General features: G+C 43.8%; 1 protein-coding gene across 1 annotated transcript in view; it reads left to right on the top strand.

The window, feature by feature from the left end:
• The first annotated feature begins 18,028 nt into the window (after positions 1 to 18,028).
• Tbc1d1 (TBC1 domain family member 1) overlaps positions 18,029 to 21,765 on the top strand; it is a 192,832-nt gene continuing 189,095 nt past the window's right edge. The window contains 1 exon segment of the mRNA XM_038344424.2: positions 18,029 to 18,259. The gene's annotated coding sequence lies outside the window, so the exon portion shown is untranslated.

The raw sequence follows: 21,765 nt of genomic DNA, 5'->3' as shown, positions 1-21,765 counted from the left end.
TACCCAGACATATATGCAGACAAAACATACATACACTTAAAATAAAAACAATATTAAGGGGCTGTAAAAATAGCACAGCAGTTAAGAAAAGTATATTTCTCTTCTAGAAGTGTTGACCAGGGTTTTTGTCCTGCCCAGTTCCCACAGTCGTTAAGTCCCAAAGAAATCACGCAGAGGTCTATATTAATTATAAACTGATTGGCCAGGTAGCTCAGGCTTCTTATTAACTCTTAAAACTGGTATTAGCCCATAATTCTTGTTTGTGTTAGCCACATGGCTTGGGACCTTTTTCAGGAGGCAGTCACATCTTCCTTGCTCTGTGTCTGGGTGTCAACTGCAGACTGAAATTTCCCTCTTCCCAGAATTCTCATTGTCCCATCTCTACTTTCTGCCTGGTTGCCCCGCCTATACTTCCTACCTGGCTACTGGCCAATCAGCATTTATTTAAAATACAAGTGGCAGGGTACAGACCATTGTCCCACAGCACAGAAGGACCTAAGTTCAAATCTCAGCACACATGTCAGGAGGCTCACAACTACCTGTAACTACAGCTGCAGGGGATCTGCCACCTCAGGCCTCTGAGGTTACACACATACATGACAAACACAAACCCATGATTAAAATTAAAATAAATCAAATGATGATGATGATAAAAGGACCACAGAAAGGATTGATGAAGGCAAGGAGAGAAGGGAATCTGACTTGTTGTGGGTGGGAATGTCAGTTAGCACAGCCATGATAGAAAACTGTACTGTATGAAGGTCTCTCCAAACAGAGACTAGTCTTGTGACCCAGCAATGCTGCTTCTACATGCATAGTTGAAAGAAGGGAAATCAGTATCTGGAACAGGTATCTGCACCCCAATGTTTGTTTGCTTTAGGTTTTTCAGAACAGGGTTTCTCTGTGTAGTCCTGGCTGTCCTGGAACTTGCTCCATAGATCAGGCGAGCCTCGAACTCTGCCACCTGCCTCTGCCTCCCAAATGCTGGGATTAAAGGCATGCACCCCCACTGCCCATGCTTGCACCCATGTTTATTGCAATACGTTCATGACAGCCAAGGCAGGATGGAGGATGGAACCCAGTCAAAGAGCATTGTCTCACGTGCTTAAGGACTTAAGAGCAAAGAAATTAAAGCCAAGATATAGAGGTAGCCGAAGCACCCAAAGACAGGTGAGTAGACAAAGAAACTGAGACAGACTGGTAAATACTGTGAAGCTCTATTCAGCTTAAAAATGAAGGAACAAGGGTATAAACTTTCATGGAGGCTACAGTTAACAACCTTGGTTTTTTTATAAAATTGAACACTACTAAGAAAAACAGACCTTGTATTTTTTTCATTACCTCATTTCAAGAATGGTAATGATGTAACCTGATAGATATCAAACTAACTTGGTTGTGGTGATCACTTTGTAATACTTACATATGTCAAATCATCCCACTGAAAATTATGCAACTTCTTTGAGTGGTGTAGATACATACAGTTTAAGACAAGGTCTTAAACTCACTGTTCAGACCAGGCCAACCTCAAATTCAGAGAACCAGCTGTCTCTGCCTTCCTAACACAGGATTAAAGGTATGCCATGAACAACTTTTTAATTTATGACACTGTATTTGCCAATTATCTTAAATATGATGGCTATTCTTGGTTGTCAACTTGACTACATATGGAATTTACTAAAACCCAAAATGGGGGCACACCTGTGAAAGACTTTTGCTTAATATGATCCACTTTTAATGTGGATCTTTGGGGTAGGAAGACACATCTTTAATCTCAATCTTTTGAGGTGGGAAGACCTGCCTCTAATCTGGGCCACACCTTTCTGCTGGCAGCCTGTATAAGGATGTGGGAGAAGGAAGCTTTTGCTCTTTGCCTGCTTGCCCTTGTCCACAGAGTTTGTCAGGTAGGTTAGGCTGATTAGCTATTGAGCCTCAAGGGTCTGTCTGTTTCTGCCCACACATTCTCTGTGGAGTTACAGGCATAGACCATTTTTTACATGGGTTTATGTTCGCAAGGCAAACACTCTACAGATTGGGTTATCAGTCCAAAACCTCTTTTAATCTTAACATCTATTCTTGCATAATCATTGCAAAGTTAGTATCTCCTGCCTCCACCTAAACAACACTTGTCTCGTTTTAATGTTTATCTTTTGCAATATATTCAAATGGCCTACAACTCAAAGGATACAGAAGGCATACAGAGAAATATCTTTACCCTTATCCACGGCCCATGCATTAGTGGGGCCATCATCATCAGCTTCAAAGACATGCAGCAATTAGGTGATGAATTCTTTTGTCTAGATTTGGTTTTGCATAAACGGTAGAAGTCATTCCCCACTGCTCTCCACTGTGCCTTGCTTTACTATGCAGTTGTGAAATCATGTCTCGTGTCCCTGCTTATTCACTGGCTCCTTCCCTGAGATGAACTGATGGAGCAATCCACGTTCATTGCTACAACGCACTGAGCGTCTGCAGTTGGTAATGGTGAAAAGCTCTGCCTCCTACGGAAACATGGTCACTTTGTGTCATAGCTCAAATAAATTCCCTTACCGGCGAGTGCTGAGGTTCTTTCTCACTTGTGCTATTTCAAGCAGCAGCCGCACAGACAATAACATTCTCTGTGTGTGCCTCATTTTTAAAGTGCCTCCAAATCACGGTTTTCGGAAGTGAATGCTGTGTAGCCCGTCAGCCTAACTGCTGCCCCGGAGTCAACAACACACACCTGCGGGAGCACTTACTTCAGAAGTTGTTTTCTTCGTGGTCTGAAAATGTCTTCAGTCACCTGCGTTCATTCATCTACTCAGCTGAGAAAGCCTGCTGACTTGTTACTTATTTTCCCTGGTACTGTGACGTCGCTATTTAATTTTACTCAGAGCTGTTTGTTTCTGACCAAAAAACAAGTTGCTAATCCCGTCCTTCTCAATGACTACTTCTTTCAAATATATATATAAATGTATACATACACACACACTTTTACTTTCTTAAAAGTACCGTGGGATATGTTATTGAAGGAGCGTAGACTCTCAGGACAGGTTTCTGGTACGTCCACGATAGGGAACATTCCTGGCATACCTTCTGCCTCCTCCGACTTGGAACCTCCCTTGTTTGCTAGAGGCAGCAACTGTTCTGGCAAAGTCGTTTTGTCTATTTCTGAATTCGGTTAAGCGAGGCTAGGTCACATGCTCAAGCCCGACGGTTTCTAGCCTGCTCTACTTTTGGTCCTGCGCAGTTTTCCCTGTACTCATGTCAGATGCTGGTCTTCATTTCTTCATCTCAGGAGGCTTTCTCACATTTCCTCAGCATTAGCTTCATTTTCCTAATTCTCAATTCTCTCTCTCTCTCTCTCTCTCTCTCTCTCTCTCTCTCTCTCTCTCTCTCTCTCTCTGTGTGTGTGTGTGTGTGTGTGTATATACTGTCTCTTTTTTTCGTCTTATTTTAACCTTTTTTTTGAGTTTCAGATTTCATGAATCTCACACTGTTATGATTACCACTTTAACCAAATATCACTTAGGGGAGGAAAGGACTTATTTCAGCTTATAGTTCATGGCCCACCACTGAAGGAAGTCAGGGCAGGAGTTCAACAGGATCTATGGAGCAGAAACCATGGAGGAGCCTGGACATGGGAGTACATGTCTTTAATCCCAGCACTCAGGAGGCAGAGGTAGATGAATCTCTGTGAGTTCAAGGCCTGCCTGGTAAGTTCCTAGTGATTCCAAGCCAGACAGAGAGCTATGGAATGTGAGAGACAGAGACAGAGACAGAGACAGAGATGGGGAGAGAGAGACAGAGACAGAGATGGAGAGAGAGTCAGAGAGAGGGAGACTGTCTCAAAACGAAACAACAATAAAAAAAAGAAAAAGAGAAAAAAGAAAAGAAAAAAAGCAAAGAAAAAGTAACCACAAGGGAAGGCTCTTGCTGGTTGGCTCTCAGGTGTGGGCTTAACTTGCGCCCTCATGCAGCTTGAACTATCTCCAGAGAACGCTACCACCCACACTCAGTAGGTGGGGCCACTCTATATTTATTGGCAATCAAGACAATCCTTGACAGACATGCTCTGCTCTCCGGGACAGTTTTAAAAATCTTTTTCTGAAAGTTCCTTTTCCTCTTTTTCTAAATCTTCCCTTTGTTTTCTGCTGTGCTGTATCCCATCCTTAGGGTTCCCACGGTGCTGTGTGTCCTTCCGCCCCCCCCCCCCCGTGCTCTTTTTTTCTATTCCTTCTTACACACTGGTGTCTTCTCATGCACTGTTCCTCCACTTCGTTGTGTGGTGTGAGCTGTTTTCCAGTGTGTGTAAGTTTTCTCTCACTCTGGACATCTCTTGTGCCTTGCGTTGCAGAAACACACTGCCAAGGGGTTCTGTGTACGCTCCTCTCAGTTCCCCAAGGACTTCCTTGCTTTGCTATTAGTATCAGTTTGTTTAGTTTTCAAGATAATTGCTTTGCACATCTACAATTCTAACTATTAATTGTAATTAATTAACTTAAAACTTTTATGCTTTGCCTGTGTGTATGTAAGTGCTCCATATGTATGCAGTGGCCACATGCGGTCAGAACAAGGTCAGAATAGGGTGTTAGATTCCCTGGGGCTGGAATTATGAATGGTTGTGAACCATCATGTGGGCACTGGAAAACAGATCTGGGTAAGTGCTCTTAACTGCTGAGCCATCTCTCAAGCCTTCATCTAATTATTAATTATATGATACTTTTTGCATGTTCAAAATAAAAATGTATGTTTAAGTGCACAGAAACATACATTACAATTGATAATTAGTAACATAATCCTATCCCATTATACAAAGTAATCTTAAAATTTAGAAGGAAGAAAAAGAGACAGAGTGGGTAAAACAACAAGAGGCACATGAATAAGAGCCTAACAAGTAAGTGCTTGGAGCTAGACCTTGGGCTTTAGCCTTCCGTCCGTCTGCCGAGCAGAGGCACTGATGGCTCTCTTTCACAGTTTATCTTTACCAGGATATCTGTACAGAAAACGAGAGGTAACACCACCTTCCAGGAACTGAACAGACGGCTTTGATGTCTAAGATAATGAACAACTGTCTCCCTCTGTGGTGAAGGCTAAGCAGGCTTGCTAGGTCTCTTGGGGTCGCCTAAGCTTGAGTCCCCTGCAAAAAGTGCAGTGTTCACCTTAATCTCAGCCATACCAAGGCACACAGGAGACTTGAGAACAAGAGAGACCAACCTGAACATAAAGCACCCTACCTGTTGTGCTGTGACCAATAAAGTCCTTTGTGTCTGACCCCTCGACCTCTTGTCTTTGCCATGAAACAGTACAGGCTGACTTATTAGCTTACAAGTAGATAGAAATCTGACTCTCACAGCTCTTAATTAAATGAACTGTACCACTCAAATATAGAGAAAGGATAAGGGATAAATTGGTGCACAAACAAACACATAGAACAACAAATGAGGAAATTATAAATAGAAATTATAAATTATAGATATATAAATAGAGGAAATTTTATATGAAAATCATGGCCATTGCAAGTTTGTAAGTAAAGAATCATAAAAATTTCAAACATAGTCCATGCAAAAAATCCACAAAAACAAAAAACAAAACAAACAAAAACAAACCTGAAACTAAATTGCTGACTCAAATTATGGCCCCTATACCCAAAATGTCTAAATGTAAATAATAGTTTTTAATTGAAGGAAGTTTTTGAGATAGAGTTTCATGTAGTGCATGGTAACCTCAAACCTAAGAAGTAGCCAAGCTGCGTGGAGAAGACTCTAAATAGGTTTATGCTTATCATCCTGCATAAAACTCCAATCTAAATGGATCAAAGTTCTCAACATAAAACCAGATACACTAACCTGAGATTATTTGCACAGGAAAAGACTTTCTGATCAGAACACCAATAGCACAGGCGCTAGGATCAACAGTTGATAAATGTTACCTCATGAAACTGAAAAGTGTCTGCACAGCAGGCTAATATTCAAAATATATAAAGAACTTATAAAACTAGATATCAAGACAACTAATTATCCAACTTAAAAATGAAGAACAGATCTAAAAGGATTCTCAAAAGAGGAAACTCAAATGGCTAAGGAACACTTAAAGAAGTGTTTAGCATCCTTACTCATTAGGGAAATGCAAATCAAAACTACTGTGAAATTTCATCTTACACCCATCAAAATAGCTAAGACCAATAAAATAAATGATAGATCATGCTGTCAGGGATGTGGAACACTCATCCATTGCTGGTGGAAGTGCAAATTTGTACAGCTACCATGGAAATCAGTATGGTGGATCCTCAGGAAGATGGGAACCCATCTACCTCAAGATCCAGCTATACCAGTCTTGGGCATATACCCAAAGGACACTTCATCCTACCACAGAGACACTTGCTCAACCATGTGTTGATGGGGTTTTCTGTTGTGTCAGCCAGCTCCCAAATAACCACACAAAGTCTTATTATTAATTATAAATGCTTGGTCAATAGCTCAGGCTTGTTACTAACTAGCTCTTACAATTTAAGCAGACCCATATTTCATATCTGCACTCTACCATTTGGTGGTATCTTTTTAAAACATGGTATATTCATCTCCTGCCTCCCTCTATGCCTGGTTGGCATTTCTGCCCTCCTTCTTCCCAGCATTCTCTCATTCTGGCTCTCCCACCTAACCTCTTCCTTACTATCTACAGGCCAGTCAGCTCTTTATTAAACTAATGAGTATAATACATATTCATAGTGTACAAAAAGGATTAGTCCATGGCAACCATGTTCATTGCTGCTCTATTCATAGTAGCCAGAAATTGGAAACAACCTAGATGGCCCTCAGAAGACGAATGGATTAAAAAAAAATGTGGTACATTTACCCAATGGACTATTACTCAGTCATTAAAAAAATAAAATTTGCAGGTAAATGGATGGAACTAGGAAAAATCACAGAGTGAGGTAATGACTCAGAAAGAAAAATATGGCATGTATTGGCTTATATGTGGATATTAGCTGTTAAGTCAATGATAACCAAGCTATAATCCACAGAACCACAGAGGTAGATAAGAGTAAGGGACTAGGGAGGGACAGCTAGGTCTCCTAAGAAATGGAAATAGAATGGATAGAGGGTAACGGATGGATGGCAGTAGGGAACTGAAACAGGAGGGCCAAGTGGGAGGGAAGAAGGGGAATGAGGGAGGGAATCTTTTTTTTTTTTTTAAAGAGAGAATCTTTTTATTTATTAAGTATACAATGTTCTGTCTGCATATATGCCTGGAGGCCAGAAGAGGGCACCAGATCTCATTACAGATGGTTGTGAGCCACCATGTGGTTGCTGGGAATTGAACTCAGGACCTTCGGAAGAGCAGGCAATGCTCTTAACCGCTGAGCCATCTTGCCAGCCCGAGGGAGGGAATCTTAATGCAGGGTAAGTTTCATAAAATATATACACATATAAAGGGTTTCTAAATGAAACTGTCAGATAATGGGGGAGACAGAGCCCTAACTGGACATGTCTTGTTGCTAAATGAAGCTTCCAGCCCACACATTGGGTTATACCTAATTGAGTTGTTGGCTAAAGGGGTCCCATGGGAACCCCTAAACAACCCAGGCTGCTATAGGTTGCTCTCCCTAACACCTTTATAATTCACTGAAATTAGAGAAGTGCCTACATAGAGTCTTTAACCCTACATGGTAGTGTCTTTGGTACAGGAAGTTACTCTGCATGCTATGAAGAGAGAAACATAAACATCAACCCAGCCACAACCCTTTAGTCAACTGAACTAACTGCTTGCAAGATACACTAGTGTAACAGAGGCACAAGCTTTTGGGAGAAGCCAGCAAACACATGATTTGATTTAGGACCCACTCTGCAATATGGAAACCATATTTCCATAAATAAAAGGGGGGATAGAAGAAGCCAAGCCTTCTGCATGCAGGAATTTATAGTTTCAATAACCATGGGGATTAGATGGGCCTCTAGCAACATGAGACAGTCTTTGTTAGAGTCCTCCATCCAGTTAAAGCTGGAATCTAGGTTTTGCTGCAGAAAGTAGTTTGGGGATGATGGAGTAGGATGCAGAATTGGATTTTCTTAAAGGGTATAACAAGAGGGGCTTGGGAAAGAATTAGGTCCAACCAAGTGTGGTTGGCGTCAGCTTCTCAAGGAGCCTCAGCTTTCACTGTTTTTACAACAGCCACACATGGGATTTGGGATGCTTTTTAAGCATCATCTTCATAGGGTTGCTGAGAAGTTTAAATGAGAGACCACAGTGTAATTTACATTGCCTAAACAACAGAATGCTAATGACTTGATGTCTCAAAGTATGGAAGCAACTGTTCCGGTTGCTCTTTGTTTCATGTTAAAGTGGTCCGTTGTCTTCTTCCCCCTGTGGTATTGAGGTATAAAAGTGTATGGGAAATTAAATGTGGAGATTTCAGTATTCACTGGAACCCCCTCCCAGTACTATTCTATGTTTTCTGTTTTATTGTTTTCACATATGTCTTCATATTCTTTACTAATATTTCTAAATCTCCATATCCCTACACTGGCAAGAGGTGTTTTTGTCAAGACTGGTCCCCAACACCCTGGTGGAATCAATCTGTGAGTTTGTGGCTCTCAGTAAGTTCTCACTCCTTTCCTTTTTCTCTAAGCCGACCCACATTCCCCAAACACAGAACTTCATCCCACAGGGTATATTTAGTAACAGATAAATGAGAAGAGGGCTGAGTATCTCCAGCTCAGCTTAAAGTTAGAGGAAATTACTGAGTCATGAAACAAGCTCCCACCATAAAGCTGTTGCACAATAAGAATTATTATGCAATAGAAAAAGTGGTCAAAAGGAGGCTGGTTATCCGTGACACATCTCTTCACCATGTACTGGTCACGGAAACCCTGCTTCTATGGATGCTAACAGCAAGCCAGGACTACTGGCAATATGGAAGACTTATGAAAGCCAATGTAATAACCAGACCCTCCATATTTATTAGCAAAACAAACAAAGCATCTCTGTGAAATAAGGTTTTCAAAACCCAGAAATTTAGAAGTCAGTGGTAGGGTAGAGGAAAAGGATGAGACTCAAAGGCAAAAGTTGTCTTGTAGCTGTGTTCAAATTGGAACCTCTCCCTGTAAGTGTTCTGCCTTAGACAAATCATTTAAATTCTTTAAGCTTAGAATGAGGGTGAGGGGCACCGTATCCATACCTCTGAAGTCTACTGAAAGGATTAAAGAAAATGAGACATACATTACAAATGAGGCATAGAGCAGACAACATGCAGGGTTCTGGCAAGATGAGCATTTGGCCCGAGTGGAGCAAGGGATCACATGACAAGGGGATGTCCTTTGTATCCTGTGTGTGCATCTACTGCTCATTCATTCAATCATTCATTCATTCCCTCATCTATGTCAGCCACTTCTCAAAATGACCAAAGATGTGTACTTAATGCATTCAAAACAACAACAGAAATATGTGTGCATATGTACACACACACACACACATACACAAATAAAAAATCAGACTGAAGAGAAACCTATTAGTTGCTATAGAATGAGATAGTATAGTAGAAATCAGACTTCTTTAAAACTTTCTGAGCCAATAAAATTTCTTCAACTGCTGGAATTAACAAAATTAAGAATTACCAAGTTGTTTTCCTCTTTTAAATCAAGTAAAGACAAAGACAAATAAAATAGAAGAAAACCAAAGACGGCACTATTGATTGCCACCATAATTTTTATAAAATAAGTACATCGTTAATATCTATAAAGTAGGAAGACCATCAACTCAGAGTACAGTCTAGTTCTGCCTTGTGAAATTCACGGTTGTTTATGTGATTTGTCTTGGGTGGGTGGAAACTACCATGAGCTGGCAATGGCTTAGAAAGAGCCACTTTGGATCACTGCCTCTGTTTACAAAATGACCCCTGTCCTGGCTAGTTTTATGTCAACTTAACACAAGCTATAGTCATCTGAAAGGAGGGAACTTCAATTGAGAAAATGCCTCCCTCCATAAGATAGACTGTAGGCAAGTCTGCAGAGTGTTTTCTTAATCAATCAATTGCTAATTGATTGAGGGCCCAGCCCATTGTGAAAAAGAAAAGAAAGCAGGCTGAACAAGCCATGATAAGCACAAGCCCCTCCACCCCCATGGGCTCTGCATCAACCCTTGCCTCCAGGATCCTGCCCTGCTCGAGTTCCTGTCCTGACTTCCTTTGACGATGAACAAAGTGATGTGGATGTATAAGCTGAATAAACCCTTTCCTCCCCAGTTTACTTTTTGGCCACAGTGTTTTGTTTTTATTTTATTTTTTAAATAAAAAATTTAAATTTATTTTATGTGCCTTGGTGTTTTTGCCTGTATATACGTACATCTGTGTTAGGGTGTTGGTTCCCTGGAACTGGAGTTATAGACAGTTGTGAACCTCCATATAGGTGCTAGGAATTGAACCTGTGTCCTCTGGAAGAGCAGCCAGTGTTCTCAACCACTGAGCTCTCTCTCCAGCCAAGCTATGGTGTTTCATGATAGCAATAGAAACCCTAACTAAGACAACCTGGACCCATAACAACCAATGAGCCCATCTGCCTTGAGCTCACCTGGCAGTGTGAGCATGGAGATGTTCCAGTTGCTTAAAGACTTTTCTTGGAAGGACGCTCTGAGAAACTTTCCCTGGGTTCTTCTCACTGGGCATTGTGCAAAGTATTCAATGACAACAATAATATCCCAAGATAGACTGGGGAGTTTGTACAAATCATAATTTCCCGATAGAACAGTCTTCAACAAAAGATAAAGCTGTGTAAATATTCTTTGCTTGCACTAATGTAATAAGGACTTTAGGAGATTCATATTCTTGGTGTGAGAATTTTTTTTCTATCAAAAAAAAGTAGAAAAAGTCCCTGTAAGGACTTGCACTTCCTGAACCTCTCCCTCCTCTGCGCTGATTGACCAATTGTGTCAGATTGTGAGGTCAACCTTCCACCAATGGGAGGAGATACCACCTAAGTCAGAGGTAAAAGATGGGGAGCCTTTTTGGGCCTGTTTGGGCCTGTCACTTTCTTTTTACAACAGAGCTGCCTTGCCAAACAACTTTTGCTTTGTCTGCGTCTTCGTTTGTGTGATACTAAGATTATTTATTGTTCGTTTCTAATTTAGGGAGCCAACAGAAATGTGGACCATGTGTTTTATTTATGTGGGTCTGTGAGATCATATTTTTGTCAAACAAACCTTTGGCAAACCTTGCCTCAGTGACTTTTCAGTACCTCTGGAAATCAGGTCATGTGTTGATAGTTAAACATTCAGTTCACCTGGGGCAGAGAAGCCTCTCCGCACAGCTGGGACTCTTGCTGACTCTAAAAGGCTCGCTGAAACTCACTGAAACCATCTAGCATACGTTTCTAAATGATTATCTTTTGATTATTTTGAACTATGTGTATTTGTGCATGTCTCCGTGTGCATGCGGAGCCTGGATCTGCTGTAGTTAAAGGTCCGGAAGAGCACAGGGTGCTGTTAACTGCCCTACCATCTCACCACGACTGACTTACTCATTCTCATTCAGCGCAGAGCTACTGAATGTCTGCTCTGGCTTCTAGTCTAAGCATTGCAAACAGAGCGGTACCTGAATCCAAACACCTCTGCTCCTAGGGAAAGACAGGTTGACAAATCAGACAGACACTTCACCAGCACAACATAGGCGTGGGCAAGTGCTGTGGAGAAATGGGAACCAATGAGCGTAGAAAGTGTGTGTGTGTGTGTGTGTGTGTGCAGGATTAGCTCTACTTTCAGAAAGTTGATCCAAAAGAACTTTTGGAGACGGAAAGATGTGAAACCCTGAAGAACTGGAATAAGTGAAGGACACCAAGACATCTTGTAGTGTGAAGCGGCGGGGCTGCGTCCGGCCACCCGGCCACCGGCTAGCTTTACACCCGAAATAATTACACGGAAACTGTATTCTTTTAAATACTGCCTGGCCCATAGTTTCAGCCTCTTATTGGCTAATTCTCACATCTTCCTTTAACCCATATTTAGTAATCTGGGTAGCACCACGAGGTGTGGCTTACCAGGAGAGATCTTAACCTGCGTCCATCTCGGAGAGGAGCAGCATGGAGACTCACTATGGCGACTGCCTCAAGCGTCTCCCCAACTCTACTTCCTTGTTCCCACAATTCTGTTCTGTCTACTCCACCTACCTAATTTTCTGTCTCTTAAAGGGCCAAGGCAGTTTTCTTTATTAATTAACCAATGAAAGAAACATAGACAGATAACTCTCCTCCATCATTTCCCCTTTTTCTGTTTAAACAAAAAAGAAAGGCTTCAACTTTAACATAGCAAAATTACATATAACAAAACAGTTATCAAGCAAGTATTACAGTTACAATATTTAAATCTATTTTATCTTTTATCATAACTAAGGAAAGCTATAACTATCTATTTATTCTTCAACTCCATTAAAGACTCCAGAAGGATATAATGCTACCTAAGTAAACAAGAAATAAGTAACTTATAAAACTCTAGAAATGACAGAGACAACTCGCTGCCTGGACAGTCACCCAAAGTTCCTCTGTACCGTTGGGGCATCCATCTTCGGGCTTCAGGCCCACAGTATCCAGCAGACATTTCCATGAAGCAGAAAAATTCCAAAGACAGTTCAGTCACTTTCTGCTGTGTCCTGCAGAACGTCTCGCAGACTCTTTCACGAATCAGGAACCCTGAGAGACCATCTCACCTTTAGGCAAGTTTAGCAGTCCTCTTTCTGTGGGTTCCTTGTGTCCAGTTTATGCAACAGTCCAGGCAAGAGCAGTTTCTTGCCCAAATGGCTAACAAACTCCATAAGTAGCCTCTTCGATGCCCATCTTCCTCTTGAAGTAGATTGGTGCTGCCAGGAGCAGACGTGTCTCATTGTCATGAAAAACCCTAAGTTATTAAAACATTAAATGCCATATTCTGCAGTCTTTGAAAGATATGAAGAAGGTCTATCTAACTGAAATATATCTCTACATATCTAGAAAATCTAATAACATGACTACAAGCTTAACTATTATCAATGATTATCCATTAACAACCTATATGTCCTAATTATACATTACAGTTTTTAAAATGAACTACAATCACAATAGCTTAATCAAGATCAGAAATACATATACATATAACAAAATCGACCTCAAAATCTATACCAATGCAAATTCATATCTATATCATCTCCCCCTTTAAATGTAAAAGAACATTTATAAGCAATATTTGGGAAAATGGGCACAGTTTTTTCTCTCCAAACTGCTTCCTGCTGAATGGGGGCGCTGTTATTTAGGTCTTTCATGGTGTAACCTGTGTGCTAGGTTCCTCTCAGTTGGCAGTTGAGTGAAGTAATTTTTTGAAGATGTTCACAGCAACCTTTCAGGAGGGCGTGGTCTATCATACCATATTGGGATAGAAGCAATCCACAGAGTCTCGTCCTCTGTGAAAACAAAAGAAGAAACTCTTTTTTAAAGCATCATGTTCTTAGATCCAAATCCTGAAGTCATACCGTTAAGATGTCCATTTTGGTCTAGCCTGGCAGCCCATATAATGAAATGTCTCTCTGTACTTAGCTCCTTTACAGTCAAAAAAATCAAAGAAAACACAACAAAATACATAATCCAGACTCTTAACCAATAAAAGAAACATAGACAGATAACTCTCCTCCATCAACATCTGAGGGCAGGGCGCTGGAGGCAGAGGGAAAAGGCCCTGGTCGGGGCAGAAGTGTGACGATAGCTTTGAGGGACAAGGTCAGTGTTGCAGGCACAGAGTCAGGCTTGGAGTAGGAGATGAAATACTGGAGAGGTAGTGGGGCATGGAAAAGGAAGAGACAACATTCTATAATAATTATAACATTATTATAGTTATAACTATCTTAGCAGAAATTGTTAATAATTATAACGGTATTATTAAATCATTATGTGACTCCTACTCTGGGAAGCCCGAGGAGCCATAAGCAGGTTCGAATGAACCAACTGCTACTTTCACAGATACTTTAACAGCTACGTTGAGAATAGACTAGGGACAGTGGGGCAGAAGCAGGGAGCTGCCAGCCAGCTACTGCATTCCAGCTGAGATTTCTCAGCATGGGGCAGGCTGGCACACAGGGTGAGACGAAGGGGGTCCTGCGGTGTGGGAAGCTTACTCAGCTTACCCACTTTGGGTTGAAATCACCCAATCAGTTCTGAGACTCTACAGAGATTCCGCTAGCGCTTCGCTGACTCACACTTCACGATGAAGGGCTGTGTGCTCCCTGCCCACATACACATCCTGCTCAGATGGGAAGTGGGACCCCTACCTAAAAACTGGATCTCACAGAGAGCTGCCTGGAGCTTGGGTAGAGCCATGACAGACAGGAGAGGCTGCTGAAAAGGGAAGTGGAGCCAGTGCTCAGAGTTTTATCTGCTTTGTCCATAAAAGGAGATAAAACACTTCACAGAGGCCTGCACTGGGGCCAGAGTGTACATTCTCTCTGTTTTCTCTCCACATAGATTTATGTTGTCCCATCCACAGCAAACACGAGTTCTTCACACAAACTTCTGTGTACCTGAGCTGCTGAAATTCAAGACTGGCCTTGGGTAGTTGCTCATGTTAACTTTTACAACATTATATTTTGTCATTTCTGGGCCTTTCAGAAAGTGACTCCAAGGACCTAGTATGGAGACGAGTCAGTGTGTGTAGTTAGCTCTCTCTTGACTTTAATCTGTTTTCCTGTCATGAACCATTGCTCTTGCAGCTAATTAAGATGCTTTGATGCGACCTGGCTTCCTCTTCAGAAGTGAATCTTAAGCTGGGATTGACAGGGTAGCAAGTCAGGAAGCAGGTGCTGGGAGGGCACCTCCTCCTGGTCACGGATGTTTTCCACTGACTCTGGACTTGCTTGGGAGCCAGTCCACCTATGTCTCCAGAAAGCCACCAGCAGGCAGTGAGAACTCGAAGACCTGGTGAGCCACTTCGTCACACCCTAGGATTCTATCCTTCGTCATCTTAATTTCTGTCTTTAGCGGCGCCAGTTTTGAAAAGGGAACTCTGATTGAGAACTCTCCCCCAATAAGCCTATTTTGAAATTAAGTGAAAATGTATTATGGCAATAATTAGAGTTCAATTTTCCTTGGAAAAATGAACATTCAAATACCTAGATAATAGATTTTGTAATAGCCAGGTATGTTGTACACCTGTAATCACAGCATGCCAGAGGCAGAGGCAAGAGGATTTCAAGTCTGAGGACAGTTTAGACTTCATTGTGAAACCCTGTCTCAAAAAGAAGAATCTTCTGTTATTTTCTTTTAAACATTACTGTTTTGGAGACAGCGTCTCACATAGGCAGGCTTCCCTCAGACTCGTAGTCTTCCTGCCTTTGCCTCTGAAGTGCTAGATTACAGGCATGCACAGCCACACTTGGTTTATGTGGGTGTCAAACCGAGATCTTTGTGCAGCCTAGTCAAGCACTCTTCTAAGTGAGTTACATCCTATGCCCCTAGTCATTTAAAGATCTCTTTTCTACATTAGCCAAAGACTTTAATACTAGATTCACATATGGCTTTTTTTTTTTTTTTTAACATTTTAAAAGCAAAGTGGCCTCTGTTGTCTTTGTCTCTGGGCTTCCTACTAGAATGACTGTTTTGTTGGGTTTTTTGTTTGTTTGTTTTTTGTTTTTGTTTTTTTTTTAGTTTTTTTAAGCTTGCAGCTATCTTAGAGCTGCTATTAATATTGCTAGTATTTGGCAATAAATAATTAATTATACTGCAAGTGACTAAATTTGGAGCATAAGAATGACTTTCGAGAGGGAGCCCCGAAAGAATGCTGTACTCAGGATTGTAAGAGGCTCTGGGGGCAGGGAGCCGAGTGCATAGATTGTCCAAAAACAACCAAGCAGCATCCATGGCTGATATGTTCCTAGGTGGAAGTCACCAAGACGGTCAACACTAGCATCCATGAGCCCTGTAGGGAAGATCTCCACTCCCCTGCAAGCCCCACATGTCCACCTTGCTCTAGAGTCTTCACTATTTCTTCCAGAGCTGGTATCAACCAAAGTGCTAGGTAGGCAGGCTGTTTCCTGATATCTGAAATGAGTCAGCTAAGGGTTTAAAAAGACAAAACGTTCACAATTCTGTATTATGTGTGTGTTATAGGTGGATTCTGTTTTATAAAGTTCTATACAGTTTCTCACTATCATTTTGGGACACTAAATGTCCCTAGAAACTAGACAGGTGATGCAGAAATAACTGCTTGCCACAAGGCCACCACGCCCTTGCCAACCCAGGTCAGAGTTATTGCGGTTGCTTGCCTCTCGGTTATACACCTCTTTGCTGGGACTTACGGGGAATACATTTCTGGAGCTTATGGGGAATGAACTATTCCCCCGCCTCCCAACATCAAGACTGGGCCTGGGCTCCTCTACTATCCCACTTCTCTACCCAAGCCCCGCCTTCTACACCGTCTGGCCTCCACCTGGCTGCTAAGCCTCCAGCGCTATAGGTGCAGAATTTTTGGAGGGGGAGGTGTAGGGGTGAGGACAAAAAAAGGGAAGGAAGCAGTAATACTGAGGTGGCTCTGGCCTGCTCTGTGAGTATAGTCCAGCAAATCCTCTGTCCCTTCTCCCACAGTGGGGACTTCCAGGCAAGGTAATTAAGCAATATGTCCAAACACCATCTCTCAGACTCTTTGAAAGGTGGCCCTGGGGCTCCTGAAATGGCTGACTGGTCACCCGCCTCGACACGGTGACCATCTGGAGGTACCCATGGTCTGGAGATCACAGAGAGGAAAGGATAACTGAACAATAGGGTTGATGAAAAAAAAAAAAAACACGAAACAATGATGATCTGATCCCGAAGACAATTTCAGTTTAACTGGAAAATCTGGCCTTTTCTGCAAACAGTTTCCATAAACTCGTCAGCATTCTCCTCATTAGACCATTCGTGGCTGTAAGTATTCCTTAACTCTTTTTTTTAAAGGATCTACGCAGACAAACTATGTCGTAATAAAGAGTAAGCTATCCCATAATGTAGCTACAGAGTGTTCTAGATACAACCCAAGCTGGCAGCTCCCACTTGCAGTGCTCACTTTTCTTCCATCCCTTCTGCTCTTCTAAGTGAAACTGCCTCTTTAACCTGCTTTAAGATGCTCTGGGATGCTTTGGGAGCTTTTCGTGGCTCTCTGGCGACTACACAAGCGCGCGTGCGTGCGTGTGTGCTCGGCGCGCAGGGAGGGAAAAAGCGAGCAGTCTGGGCTCTGCGTCACTCCCGCACCTGGTCAGAGATGGGCTTAGTGGTGTTTAATCTACGGAGGGCACTCCAACCAGGGTGTTTTCCTGAGTCCCTGATTTTCCTGCCTGGAGTACCAGCGTCCCAGCCTCCTTTGGTGCACGGTTTCCTCCCTCCTGCCACTCGACCCCAGTGCAGGAAGAAGGGTGATGCGGGGGAGGGCTGGTGGCTGGGTGGCCTGCGGGTAAGCTGCGCAGTGATCCGGGTCAGTTTCGGAGGAGTGCCTGTGGAGGAGCTGGGTTCTAGCCGGAGCCCAGGCTACGTTACCACCTGCTGAGAGCCTCCAGGGCCAAAGTAGCCACGGTCAGAGCCACCTGCTATAAATAGGCCATCAAGAACACGATGTGCTAACGCACATCCCGCCGCGAAGGCCATTATCACTCGTGGGCCCGCGTCCCCAGCACGCGGGGAATATCCCGGGCCAGGACTTCACGCTGAGGCTGGATGGGGCAGCGATCCGTGCACCTTTTCCGAGCTCTCGTGGGGTGGAGCCTGGTGGCCCCTGGGCGAGCTGAGGATGGACCGCTGGGGAGCGAGGGGAGGGAGGCCGTGGAGGACCCGCACTGCAGCAGCTGTTGCTCGCCTGTGACTCGCCAATCTGGGCCGTGTCGCCCCGCCAGAGTCGCACGGAGCGGAGGAGAAGGGAGGGCACTGCGTCCTGTTCTTGGCTCCGGCGGAACCCACTAAGGAGATCCCCGCTGTTGACCCCTCGCCCCCGCCCCCGCCTCCCCCGCGCTCGCCCAGCCGGGGAGGAGGAAACGCGAGCGGCGCGCAGACACCTCCTCCTCGGCTGCTGTCGCGGCCGCCGGCCACATCGCGGTGCCTGTTGCTGCAAGCCGCCGCGGGACCCGCCGTTTCTTCAGCCCGCATGAGAAGCAGCGCCAGTCTGTGGAACGGTCCCCACTCCAGCTACGTGGGGCGGCAAGAGCGCAGTCAGCTGAAGACTATGGACGCCCGGCCCGCCCAGGCCATCTTCAGGGTGCTGGGGAGCACCTACGAGCCCCAGCCCAGCTCCGAGCTTTGAGCGCGCCACCTCGCTGGTAGGTTCCACCTTGGGTCCCTAGGGTTTCGCGTAGCCCTCCACCTCCTGCAATCCCCTGCGCTCCCTCGCTGCGGAGAAGCGGCGGTCCCGCCACCCAAGGGCGTTGCTGCCGGGTCTCTAGAGGTGCGCCGTTGGGGGAGGGGGAAGAGAAAGGATTTCAGTGCCACCTTTTTGTACCCTGCTTGGAGGGAACTGAAACCTTGATGCTCTCTGTGACCAGAGCGCTCAGGCAGGCTTCTTCCCTGTTCGTCTTCCTCGCTTCTCCCGCCTTCCCCTCCCTCCCGCCAAATATCACTAGGGCGAAAGTGCTTGTGAGGCTACCAGCTTGGGAGGAAGGGGTCAGAGTGACCCTAGGATACCATTTCAAAGTTCAGGGTACTTTGCAGCGCTAACTTTGGCAGCTTCTCGGCGCACTCAACATTTCTTTCTATGGGCACATCCTGTCCTGGTCATTTTGAAACCCGGCTTAATTGTTTTCTACAGCTTCCGGATTGCTACGTGAGTAAGAGTCTTTCAAATTTCACAGGTTGCTGTTTTCTTCTTTTCTGAAAGATGGGTCGTTTTGTTTGAAATCCACCTAGGTGTGGCGTTCCCGGTTGTGATTTTTTTTTTTTTTAATTTTAAATGGCTGGTTCTCCGGAAGTTGCTTAAAAAGGAGAAGAAATTGAAAGTGATGATTGTTCCTCTCGGCAGACAGTTGAGTCTTCAGCGCTCCGGTATTGATGGATGGGCAGGCATTCACCTCATCCTTCTCTATTTCTCCTCTTAGGTGACTGGGAGAGTTCTTTTATCAGTAGAATCGGGCATTGGAAGGGAGTTTTTGATGACCTAATTTAAGTGGGTCACACCCAAGAAACTCGGCTATCTCTACAAGCCTAAACTTCTAAACTTTTTGCATTGCACCTAGACTGATAAAAGAGCCTCCTGTAAGTCCTGCAGACGTGAAGTGGGATTGCTGTGAGTTGGAGGATAGCCACGCTTGGCCTTTGTTGTTTGTGGGGCCTGCTCAGAGTGGGAGGGGTCTGAGGGAGGAGGAAAGGGCAGCTGTACCAAGAGGTAGGAATGCACCTTGCAGCCACTTACCCGGCTCACCACCGGGGGTTCTGTCCTGCGCCTGGCTGAGAGCTCTGTAGCTCTCTGAAAGATAGAAGGTCTTTTATCTTTCCTTAGCATTCAGAGGGTTGCTTCCTTTCGCGCAGAATCAGTGTCTTCCTGACTCTCTTGGGGAATCAGAAAGGTACATGAAAGAGTATGTAAGCTGGTGCTTTCCAACTGTTAGAAATGGGTTGCTGGGCCTCCAGCATGTCTGTTTTTAGGTGTTGGTTCCTACCAAGTTATAGACAGTAACTCTCTAAGTTTATCTGTAACTCACCATTGATGTAGCATGAGCTACTGAATGGTAAGACACACCAGTGAGTTAGAGGGTATCCCATATCTTGCTGAATGGATTAACTGATGACCAAGAGACAATAAAGGGATTCATTGTGGCCTGATGGACGGCTTAAAATCAGTAAGGGGCCCTTAAAAGGGATGCTTTTTGTGGATTTGTTCAGTCATTTACAAACCAGTAGAAAAAAAGGGGGAGCATTGGTGTAGTTATGAATTATTAATACCAAAGGAGAGCTTTGCAATGGGACCCCCTGCCACAATCTACCCTGGTCTGTCCCATGGAGAGCTCAAGGGCTCCCTGATCACCTTGGGGACATTTCTGATTGGGTGACATCATGTCAGTGTTTGCCCTCTAACTTATAAGACCTACTTTGTCACAGTTATCTGAGGGCATTTGGAGCTGGGTGGCTGGAAGAACCCTGAGTGTTGTCTTTCCCCTCACTATCTATCCTTTGTTAACACCTGACCCTACTGCTCCAGAAGACATCCTGGACCAAGAAGGCTGTAGCCGTGGTGTTGGTAGGAGCTATGTTGTGGCCCATTGTTTTCTAGGCTGTGCCCCTATAGAAGTGCTGCCTGTGCCCCTTCCCCACCAGCTATTTGATAGAATAAGGGGCAGCAAGGACCACAGCTGCTAGAGAGGCTACTGTTTTAAACATGCTTCTCTTTTTTTCTCACCAAAGACAGCTCCCTGAAGCACCCCACCCCTGCCTTTCTCTGTAGGTCCAGGGCCCCAAAGTTTTTATAGTTGCAAGAAAACGTAAAACATATGCCCCTGTGAGGACCGGTGTGTGGCTGGGCTGGCACAGATACTTTGCCTTGCCCTTTCTGTGTCTGCCTTACTGCCCTTCTCAAGTTTAACGACCCCGGTAATCCTGGGGCTTGATCTGCCTCCCAGTCCCGTTCTGTTCTTGGACACTAAACTTGGAGAAGCAGAAACTGTTCATTAAAATAACTGGCTGGCCCAGCAACGAGGATGTGCAACGTTTGCATCCCAGGAGCAAGGAAATGGACTCTGTCTCCAGTCAGAGCTGCTCCCATGCAAGCTGCTTTGCTGTCTTTGCTCACTCCTCCCCCTCTTGCTTCCTTTTCAACCCCATTGAAATAGTTTAATGAAAATATTTTAAAAGAAAATTCCTCACAAAAGACATGATGTTCCAGGTCAGCTTTGGCTATATAATTAGTTTGTGACCTTCCTGGGTTACAGGCTACTCTGTCTCCAAACCCAAAAACCAAACAAACAACCCCCACCAAAAGATAACAAACTCATTTAACTTTAGCACATCTTTATTTATTGCTTAACAGGGCGGTATATACCCAATTCCAACTACTATAAAAGCTGAGGCAGGAGGATGGAGAGTTGGAAGCCAGCCTAATTAATTAAACAATATTCTGTTTTAAAATGAAAAGAAGAGGGAGCTTGGGATATAATTCAGCATTGGAATGCCCTGGGTTCAATTCTTAGTACAAAAACAGATATAATAAAACAAATATCATATATAATAAATGAATCTATATTTCCAAACTAAGAGAATACTTATAGGCTTGTCAGAATTTATGGACTTATACAGGTAGAGTGCTTAAAACATACCTGTTATCTAATTAAAAAATTAGTGCTATTTTTATGTTTAAATATTTTATATTTTATTTCCAACATTAAGTTTGAACTTCAAAAACTATGGAAAATTTAGGTACAGCAGCCAACCTACGCCAATGAGAAAGATGTCTGAGGAGTAATGAATAAGAGTGAGAAGAACCGGAGTCTGTGCATGAGACAGGTCCAGATTCAAATCTCCCTTCACCATTTATTAGTAAGAGAACCCGTCTGTGAAATGGGAGGATAAAGTAGACCCTTCTCAACTGTGGGAGTCCAGAAGGGCATCTGCAGCAAGTCCAAGAAGAGGAGAACCCAAGAGCCAAAAGATACAGGTTCAAATCCTGGTGCTGTGCTTAGCCATTTGACCTTAGGCAAGTGCTCTCCTGGAGGGGACCACTGTTTCTTCTCTCTCAGTTGTCTATGGTTGCTGTGAGTTAAGTCAGTTAATAGATACACAGATACACAGCGCTGTTTGTGTTGACTGTTGTTACTACTCAAAGCAGTCATGCAGGAGGGAA

This window comes from Arvicola amphibius, chromosome 1 (assembly GCF_903992535.2).
Source record: "Arvicola amphibius chromosome 1, mArvAmp1.2, whole genome shotgun sequence".
Taxonomy (NCBI): domain Eukaryota; kingdom Metazoa; phylum Chordata; class Mammalia; order Rodentia; family Cricetidae; genus Arvicola; species Arvicola amphibius.
Note: the sequence above shows the minus strand (reverse complement) of the source record. Positions and strands in the feature narration are given on the sequence as shown.